At 39.6% G+C, this 11,167-nt stretch overlaps 1 long non-coding RNA gene across 1 annotated transcript; it reads right to left on the reverse strand.

Annotated features, from left to right (window-relative positions):
* Positions 1 to 314: 314 nt before the first annotated feature.
* LOC123059102 (uncharacterized) lies at positions 315 to 7,880 on the reverse strand. Its single transcript, XR_006427368.1, has 5 exons — positions 7,571 to 7,880; positions 6,530 to 6,631; positions 6,323 to 6,415; positions 680 to 763; positions 315 to 450 (listed from the first exon to the last, which is right to left on the reverse strand). It is a non-coding gene; the product is annotated as an uncharacterized lncRNA (long non-coding RNA).
* Between the last annotated feature and the right edge of the window lie 3,287 nt (positions 7,881 to 11,167).

The raw sequence follows: 11,167 nt of genomic DNA on the forward strand, positions 1-11,167 counted from the left end.
TCCTGCAGTACTCGGCTTATAGTCCAGCCGCTGTTACAAATATGCCTATAAGCCGTGTGACTGGCACCTGGAGTACTCGGCTTATACAGCTCCCGTGGCATAATATGCCTATAAGCCGGGTGCCATGTCCCTAGGACACTCGGTTTATAGGCCAGATTGTTTTTTTTTCTACATGCTTCAGCGAGCAACGGCAAACATGGCTTATATATCCAGCAAGCAACATGTCCAGCAAATATAGATCTAGTAAGTAATATATAACCAACGAAGGTTCACAACAACAATATATTACAACTTGACAACCATGAGTCCAAAGTCCACACAGGTACATATCCAACAAGGTTCACAAACAAAAGCATGAGTTCCAAGTTCACACCAAGCATGAACCTCAAACATGCAATGTGCTCCACCGTAGCATGTATGCCTACCGTCAACGGCATCCACGATGCAAACCTATAAGTCCATTACCAAACGCATGAGTTTTCAAAGTTAAGTTTCAAATGATCGATAAGGCACAAGAGTCAACAAGCATCAACATATAAGGTTCAAATTGAAGCTAAGAAGTATGAACAATACAAGCATCAACACTTGTGGGCTCTACTATCAACAATGCACAAGTTGTAAGTTGAGAAGCACAAAGACAAGACGCAAGCATCAACAATGCACAAACATAGACAACTACCTCGAGTGATCATTGTTGCAAGGAGGTCGAAGCGCCATGAGTCGTAGTGGGAGTCACTGGGCTTGCTTGTCCTGACTGAGAACACTTCAAGCACGAGAAGGTAAGATGGTAAGATTCATGATCTTTAAGCATGACTAGTCAACAACCTGTGCGACTGCACGGGCTAGTAATTTTTCCTAAAAGAGTATAAATCATTGGCAGCTCTTTGTATTGTTTCATTTTTTATGTGAGAAATAGAGAATTGTGTTATGAAACTTGATTGTAGCGCACTTAATATTGTAGCACACTTAATACAATCTATGCTGAACCTCATGAGACTCTTGGGCCCGATTACATCCCAATTAATCCTGTTGCCTCACAACCCAGTTCTCAGAAAGCTCCTAGTCCTATGTTTATCCCCAATAACTACAGCATGAGCTACGATGACATACCATCCACTAGCAATTCCCAGCCTCTGCAGACTAGCAACATTGCTGTTGAGGGTGCTACTGAGCACATTAATGTTCTTCAGGAACTTATTGGCAACTTGGTGACAAATGCTCAGGACATCATTCCCAAACTGGGTGGCAGTCAGATTGTCAATGCTTCCTGCAATGTGGTCGATGTTGTGGGCACCAATGGTAACAATAAAAGATGTTATCTGCAGATCCAAACCATCCAGAAGGAACCACCTATGAATACTAGCTCTGTCAGCATTGAGGAGATCACAGGTCAGGAGTTTGCTGAAGTTCAGAAACCCTCTAACAGGCAGAAAAAGAAGAAGATCATAGATGACACCTTCTGCAGGAGGAGCAACAGGATTGCCAAGCTCACCAGGGGATTCAAGGACCAGGCTGCTGCAGATAATGTCATCAATAATGAAGCTAAGATTGAGCATAATAACAAACAGGGCCCTAAGAAAATGAAGAAAGATATATCTATTAACCTGGGACCTCAATTTGATGATGTGATTATTAATGAGCAGGCACCTCCACCACCTGAATTTCCTATGAAGACCCTGCAGGCTATTGGCACAGGTCCATGTAAGATGGCACCACAGGATGTGTCCCCTAGCGCTTTGCACTATGACAGCTCTGATGATTAGGTCTCACTCCTATGATGTGGGCTTTGATGGCTCCCCTAACTGCCATCATGCTTTGATTCCAGTTCCTTTTGCTTCCTCTACCATGTCATTTGGATGCCTGCGTGCCTCAACTATCAGTATGATGTGTAATAAGTATACTTTGTGCTACAGCTTCTACTGGAGTTTGCCTGCCAGCTGCTTATGTTGTCTTAAATGCTTATGTAGTACGATTATATACTGCATGTATCTATTCCAACGAGCATTAGTCAGTGACTATTCACTTACCGCAGATATTGGCTGCTATAGCAAGACCCATAGAGCATGTAGGAGCACATATTATGTTATTCATAATATGTCACAATACTACTTCAGATACTACTGCCATGAATAGAAGTTGGAATATCCTAAATTGGAATGTTAGAGGTATAAACTCCACAACTAGGTGGAATGACATTAGAAAGAAAATTGATGAAAGTGTTTGTTGTATTATGACTTTTCAAGAAACCAAGAGGGATAATTTTGATATTGCTTATATCAAGAATTTTTGCCCAAAGAGGTTCAACCAGTTCTGTTTTTCACCTTCAAATGGCAACTCTGGAGGTCTAATTACTATTTGGAATGGCAATTTAATGAAGGGCAAAGTGTTATCCCAAAATTATTATGAAATCACCATTGAGTTTACTTCTAATCTGGATAGTACCTGCTGGTATCTCACTGATGTTTATGGACCTAACAGCACTGAAGGTAAACAGGAATTTACTGATTGGCTTATGGGTCTGAATATGAGCCAGTCCAAGTTATGGATGATCCTGGGTGATTTTAATTACATAAGAAGCCCTGATAATAGAAACAAACCTGGTGGTGATCCTGCTAGTATGATGACTTTTAATAATATCATTGTCAACCTGGATCTGGCAGAAATCCCTCTCAAAGGAAGAGCTTTCACATGGACCAATAAACAAGATCAACCTTTATTGGAAAAGTTAGATTGGATTTTTACCAGTCCCCACTGGACTACTATCCATCCATCTACTATGGCTACTCCATTAGCTAAAATTTCATCTGACCATGTGCCTATCAAAATCCAGATTGACAGCAATATTCCCAGAAGCCAGATATTCAGATTTGAAGAGTATTGGACTGAATTCAGTGGGTTTATTGAAACTGTGGAGAAGCATTGGTTAAATTCCACTCACTTCTCTGATTCTGCTAAGAATTTAAATTCCAAGTTTAAATCTATCAGAAGAGGCTTGAAATCTTGGAGCAAGCAATACTCCCAATTGAACAAAACCATTGATAACTGTTGTTTCTATGTGAAACTATTTGATGGCATTGAGGAACAAAGACCACTAGCTAGGGTGGAAAAGAATTTCAGGAAATTGCTCATCAAGCATACTAACAAGTTGCTGGAGGCTAAGAGAATTTACTGGAGAATTAGGGCAAACATCAGATGGGCAAATTTGGGTGATGAAAATACCAAATTCTTCCATGCAATTGCTACCTATGTATTTAGGCACAACTACATCACATATCTTATGACTACGGATGGACAGCAAGTATTTGATCATGATCATAAAGCTGCTATACTTTGGGCATCTTTCAAAGATAGGATTGGTACTGAGACAATCTGCACACAAAACTTTGACATATCACATCTTGCTATGGAGGAGGATCTTTATGATCTTGACAGGCCCTTCAGTACTGATGAGATTGATGATATGATCAATAAAATGCCCAATGACAAATCTCCTGGACCTGATGGTTTTAATGGACTGTTTATGAAGAAATGCTGGCACATAATCAAGCATTATTTCTACAAATTCATCAATGATTTCTACAATGAAGCTGTTTCCCTGGCTCCTGTTAACACTGCCTACATTACTATGATACCCAAAAATGACAATCCTGAAATTCCTGATGATTATAGGCCCATCTCACTTGTAAGTATGCCTATCAAAATCCTTACTAAAATCCTTGCTAATAGAGTGCAGCAGATTATTATATCTAGAATTAGCAAGAATCAATATGGGTTTATAAAGACAAGGAATATTCAGGATTGCCTTGCATGGAGTTTTGAATACATACATATGTGCCACAAATCCAAGAAAGAGATCATTATTTTTAAGATTGACTTTGTTAAGGCTTTTGATAAAGTGAGCTACAAGGCTATCTTATAGATGATGCAGCACCTAGGATTTACCAAGAAATGGATTAGATGGGTCTCATCTATCCTATCTACTGCTTCCACATCTGTCATCCTTAATAGTGTTCCAGGTAAATGCATTCAATGTAAGTGTGGTGTCAGACAAGGAGATCCATTTTCCCCTCTCCTATATGTTATGGTTGGAGAATTATTACAATCATGGTTAATGATGCATGGAGAAATGGAACACTATCTCTGCCCATTGAGACTAACTTTACTGAAAGTTATCCTATCATACAATATGCTGATGACACCTGGTTATCTTGCCTGCTGATGAATTTCAAATTAGAAGCTTCATTGAGATACTTGACAACTTCTCAAAATTCACTGGACTTGTTGTAAATTATAGTAAATCATCCATGGTACCAATCAACATGTCTGATGATAAAGCTCAAGAGCTGGCAAATTCCTTCAATTGCAAAAAAGAATCTATGCATTTCACATATCTTGGTCTACCAATGGGATCTACAAGACCTAAAGTGGCAGACTTGATGCCCATGGTATCAAGACTTGATCATAGACTTTCCGGCATTGCCTCATTAATGTCATATTCTGGAAGACTTGTACATCTCAAATCCATAGTTGCTGCTCTGCCAATTTTTGCTATGTGTTGCATCAGAGTACCTCTCACCATACTGGATCACTTTGAAAAATCTGGCAGGAACTTCCTTTGGTATGGTAAGGATATCAATAAAAAAGGAAATTGCCTTATTAAATGGGATAATGTTTGCTTGCCAAAAAAGGCTGAGGGATTGGGTGTGTTAGATCTGAGAACACAAAACAAAACTCTGCTTATAAAATTTCTTTACAAATTCTTCAATAAGCAGGATATCCCCTGGGTTAACCTTATATGGAACAATTACTATGATAATGATGAGATACCTTGTTTCCCTACAATGAGGGGATCCTTTTGGTGGAGAGACTGTTGCTCGAATTTGCAAGAATTTAAAAACATGACTATATGTTATGCTGGGAGAGGTGATACAATTAAGCTATGGTCAGATAAGTGGTGTTCTTATACAATATCACACTCAATGCCTCAGCTATTTTCCTATGCAAAGAATGCTGACATAACTCTTGCAACTGTCAGCAACATGGATGTTAGTGAATTTTATGATTTGTTCCACCTACCCATGTCCTCTATTGCTGTACAACAGAGTATCAACCTTATAGAAATGATTAACAACAGAGAGAATCAGCACCTGCCAGATTCTTGGAAATTTTATTGGGGTGCCACAAGGTATTCTAACAAGAGAATATACCTTGAACTTATGGGAAACCCTGTTGATGCACCTAAATCCTATCAATGGATATGGAAATCATGCTCTCTACCAAAGCAGAAATTCTTCTTCTGGCTCTTGTTACAAGACAGATTAAACACTAGAGATCTACTAAAAAGGAAGAATTTCTACATTGAGACTAGTAAGTGTGAATTATGTGATGATGAACCTAATGAACATTTAATGCATCTGTTTTTTAGCTGTGATTTCAGTCAAAACTTCTGGATGAACATTGGCTACCAATGGAACACTGATCATAACCTCATAGAAATGCTCCTGGAGGGAAGGAAGCAAGATACACATGAATGCTTTAAAGAATGTCTGATTGCTGGATGCTGGAGTTTATGGAAACACAGAAATAGCATAATTTTTTACAACAAGGTCAAAAATATGACACTCTGTATTGCCACTTTCAAGGAGCACATTTGCATGATTATAAAGAAGGCAAAACCAGAATTGAAAGAGGGCATGCAAAGCTGGCTAGATCATTTGTAGACTCATCAATGTCATGAATCATATCCATCATGTAAATCCATATGTAACTGTCCCCCTATTTTAATGAAAAAGAGAATCACAGTGGGGATTTCCCCCACTGTTTTTGTCAAAAAAAAAATTAGTTGGACATTAGATAGTGGATTAATATTTCCATGGTCTGAGATTCATAGTTATCTTGTGCCTGTCTTGTGATTGTATTACAAATGCTTATGTTTAACCAAATAGCTCAAAATGGGTTCAAATGATAGACACATATGCAAATAATGCATATCTCTGCTTATCCTTCTATGAGGAAGTCCTACCACCAGATGTGAGCCAAACATTATTATATTTATGGCTTAGCTTAAATCCATAATTATTTAGGTGAGATCCTCTGCATCATATATTTCCTAACAGGAATATAAGGGTTAAAAATGCCGGCCATTTATATAAATGTAAAATTTACAACATAGTTAATATACTGAGAGACTTATATGTATCAAATACTAACTTTCTTTTTGTAATAGCACTTGGTTGCACATTATCCCGGGAAAAGACCCTTGGAATGGGCATTAAATTCATTTTCCTAAATGGGCATTGGCAGTTCAATTCTAAAGTATTACATGTAAGCATCAGTAATCCTCTCTTAGCTTAGTCCGCTTCAAGAAATCATATGATCCCATGTCTCCCATATTATGTTGATCACCACATACATCCTAGATTTAAAGAGAGTAAATTAGTTTGAAAAAGTCATCATAATAATTAAAATGTGGTCGAGCACATGCACATGCATGTATAAATAAAATAGACTGTGCGCATGAAGTGCATACCTGCACCCTAGACATGGGATACAGCGGGGGAGTGGATGAGAAGCACACACAGCCACTGTATGTCCTCGTTGTCGGTATTCTGCTTGATTATCCTCTTCATCGCTTGTTAATGTAAAGAAAAACAGTTAGTCAATAAAGAATCATATACATTATTCAAGAAACCAAGCGATGGTATAACAAATAAATTAGAAGTGAACAAACGGCAAGATTTAATTTATTTTGCAATTTGTAGGGTTCCCCAACTCGAAGAGAGCTGTTGTTGAATATCATATGAAAGAATAACGGATTTGCATTATATGGATTTGAGCCACATATTACACTATTTATAAAATTGAATTCAGGTAGCTAGTAAAATGATTGTCTTGATGATCGTTAACAGAGACCCATAAAAATTAATATTTTATTTTCACTCAATGACCATAGTTTCTAACGGGAATATTGGGGGCACAAAATGCAAGACATCATATAGAAGTGCATCCATATGATGATCAAATACTGAGAATCATTTTCTCGCAATAGAAGCACATGGTTACACACATCCCTCGGAATCTCACTTAACTGAAATGGGAGTTTATTTCTTGTAATAGTAACATTTTCTTACACATATCCCCTCAAATATCCCTTAAGTGGAATGGACGTTAGTTGACAATAGTATATAGGAAGGCTCCCGAACACAAAAAAATAGACATATGTTGTTCAAGTGCTGCATACAAAATGATTGTGGCAATAAATTTGAGCACATAAATATATATGAATAGAAGCATTGTAGTAAATGTTCTGTTGGAACGATACCATTGATGCAACAAATAAAAAAACCTGAAATTCAGCAAGGTGCTTGCGTGGGACATCACGCATTAGTAATCTTTTCTTACCTTAGCCCCCTGAAACTAATCATATGATCCATGCTGTCCAAAATTATATGAGCTCATCATCCATGAATGAAGCGAAAAGGTGTAAAGTAGTGATAAGAAATCATCCTAATAATCAAACCTCTAGCCCAGTATGCACCCTGTATAAAATAGAAATCTATGAAGTCATTACCTGCACCTGCAGACACGGTTTGCAGCCAAGGCGTGGATGAGAAGCTCATCCAGCAACTACACATCATCGCCGGTCGCTCTCGACTTGATTATCTTCTTCATTTTCTACGCTTCATTACGTAATCCATAACGACATGCTCAGTGAGCGTGTTTTTTGCTACAGAACGTTTCCTAGTATGTAAAAAAGAAGAATTGCATCAAAATAGGGACACACTTTCAGTATAAATCTGAAGCATACAACATGATTCTTTCGCGTCTTGCTTTGAATAAATATTGTTCAGGTGCCTCCTTGTTGATGCATATACACTGCACATCTGCAACAACACCATCAAAGAAATTCCATCAGAACAAAGTACAGGTTGTGCTTGTAAGATGCACAGTCAAATTGGATTACTGGATGAGAATAAATTGAAAGAATAGATCAAAGTAAATAAAGGCATATTTTTTTGCTTGTATGGAACAGAAAGAAGTAAACTGAATAAATCGTACGATGTCGCGATATCCCCAACATTGATTATTTCGTTTTTAATAAATAATTGATTATTTCATTTTTTTAATAAATAATTGATTATTTCATACGATGTACAGGTTTTTTATTGTATTTTTATTGTATTTTTATTGTATTTTTATTGTATTATCCCCAACAAAGTACAGGTTTTTTATTGTATTTTTATTTCATTTTTTAATAAATAATTGATTATTTCATACGATGTCGCGATATCCCCAACATTGATTATTTCGTACGATGTCGCGGCATGGAAAATCCTATGTGATGTCTTTGTGACATGTGTATGCCTTGTGCGGGCGAGGGAGGGGCAGGCCCAGCCACCGGGTGGGCGAAGTTACCTCGACGGCATGCCTGATCTAACGGTTTAAATCCTCGTAAAATCGTAAGATGCCGGAAATCCTCAGGAGCTAGCATGGCGTCATCACATGGCCCCTGTAGGGTGTGGTAAAAGTTTGGGCGCGTTTCGAATTTGCCTCACCTGAGGATGCTTGTAAACTACACCATCTTCGAGGTAGTCCCTAGGGACCGAGAGGGAACGTGTCTAGTTTGTGAAGGAAGTGCATGCCCTGTTGCTTCGTTGGCTTCGAAACTTCTCGTGCTCTCAAAGGAGGCCATGAAAAGACATGTGCCAAGCCCCCGCGCTTTTCGGACCCGCCTGCAATATTTGATACATTTATTACACTACTAGGGTTTCACCGCCGAAAATTGCAGATCTGTAAGGCCCCACATGAAATCATGCCCAGAAGTGTCATGGGAAATCATATGTGATGTCTTTGCGACAAGCGTAGGCCTTATGCGGACGAGAGAAGGGCATGCCCGGACATCGGGGGGGTGAAATTACCTCGGCGGCTTGCCTGATCCAACTGTTTAAATCCTTGGAAAACCATACAATGCCAGAAATCCTTGGAAGCTGGCACGGTGTCATCACATGGCCCCTATAGGGTGTGGTAGAACATTGGGCACATTTTGATTATGCCACATCTGAGGCCACTTGTAAACTACACCACCTCCGAGGTAGTCTCTTGGTACCAAGAAGGACTGTGTCGGGTTTGTGAAGGAAGTGTCGGTCCTGTTGCTCTGTTGGCCTCAAAACTTCTCGTGCTTTCAAACGAGGCCTTCGAATGACACGTGCCAGGCCCCCGCATTTTCTGGACCCGCATGTAATATTTTCTAGAAATTGCAGATCTGCAAGGCGCCATATGAAAGCTTGCCCAGAAGCAGCATGGAAAATACTATGTGATGTCTTTGCGACATGCGTATGCCTTATGCGGACGAGGGAGGGGTACACCCTTACACTCGGGGCGGTATTATGTCCGCGACATGCCTGATCCAACCATTTAGTGTCGAAAAATCGTACGATGCCGGAAATCCTCGGGAGCTGGCATGGTGTCATCACATGGGCCCTTTAGGGTGTGGTAGAAGTTTCGACACGTCTTGAATACGCCTCATCTGAGGCCACTTGTGAACTACCACCAGCTCCGAGGTAGTCTCTGTGTACCGAGAGGGAACATGTCGGGTTTGTGAAGGCAGTGCGGGTCATGTTGCTCTGTTGGCCTAGAAGTTCTTATGCTCTCAAAGGAGGCCTTCGAATGACACGTGCCAGGCCCCCGCATTTTTCGGACCCGCCTGTAATATTTGAGACATTTATTGCACTGCTATGGTTTCTGCGTCAGAAATTGCAGATCTGCAAGGTGACAGATGAAATCATGCCCGGAAGCGGCATGAGAAATCCTATGTGATCTCTTTGCGACATGCGTAGGCCTTGTGCGGACGAGGGTGAGGTAGGCCCAGCCACCTACTTCGGGTTGCCGAGTGCCCGACCGTGTTTTGGCTCCCAGCAAAGAGTCAAGCACTGGGTGTAGAGTGAATTTTCAGTAGTGACTTTTGCATGTGATCATAATATGGGTAACCTAGGGGGTCAGAAGAGTACACTAGTTACTTTTGCATGTGATCATAAAGCGGCGTTAAATTGGGAGTTTCAAAAATAAGACCCATAAAACTAGTCGGGAGAAATTGGGTGAGAAAGAAATAACAATAAATAGTTAAGATAAATGCAATGAAAATTATTTTAAACCAATTTTCCATAAATTTCATGGGTTGCCAACATATAAGCCGAGTGCTATCATACGGCACACGGCTTACGTACTGTATAAGCCGAGTGTTATCTCAGGGCACACGGCTTACATACTGTATAAGCCGAGTGCTATCCCACGGCACACGGCTTATAGGATGCTCTGTGACGGCACCGTCAGCTACCTCCGTTGTAGACACGTGGCAGATGTCTTTGCTGAGTGCCAGCTGGAAGCCGAGTGCTTTCTCCTGTAGATACCGTGTGCTCACTATAAGCCGAGGGCTTTTTTTCTACACTCGGCTTATAGATGGCTATAAGCCGAGTCCTTTGCATTTGCCGGGTGCATTTTTGCCTAGACACGGCTTAGATGCATATAAGCCGAGTACCCGAAATATAGCTCTCGGCTTATAGCCTAACACACGGGAAAACGGAATTTTCCTGTAGTGCATCATTTTCACAGAATCATCAAGCACTCCATGTTTTGGTGCTTAGAAAAGGATAATTGCCTACAGTTCTGATTCTAAACATGTCAACACAACATCCAATAGATGGAAAACTGTCTATATTATTCACATAAAATCAGTATCCATTTGTTTATATTATTCACATATAACACCGTACAAAATGTACATGATATTGTTATGGCATTGTCTATCCTTTCATGTGACAAGTTCTTCCAATCTATATAATATATATCATACTATGAAACAGGGAGTGAATGGTATTGACCATTAAAAATGATTACTTTTGTCTTGGAAGAGGATAAGAACATAGATCAGTGTATTATTTTTGGCTTGTTGGTGCTTACTTTCAAGTCCAATAAGGCACTGTAAGAAATGTACAAGTAGTTAACAAACCAAAAATAATATCTGACCAAACCATCGATATGGATAACTCAGGACAAACAATTCAATTTAAAAAGGCGCGTCCAGCTAAACAGGTAAGAAAATACAAATTTCATAATGCATAATCTTGATGCGCAATATTACATTGTTAGGGTAGAGAACTATCTTGCTACA

The sequence above is a fragment of the Triticum aestivum genome, chromosome 3A (assembly GCF_018294505.1).
Source record: "Triticum aestivum cultivar Chinese Spring chromosome 3A, IWGSC CS RefSeq v2.1, whole genome shotgun sequence".
Lineage (NCBI taxonomy): Eukaryota > Viridiplantae > Streptophyta > Magnoliopsida > Poales > Poaceae > Triticum > Triticum aestivum.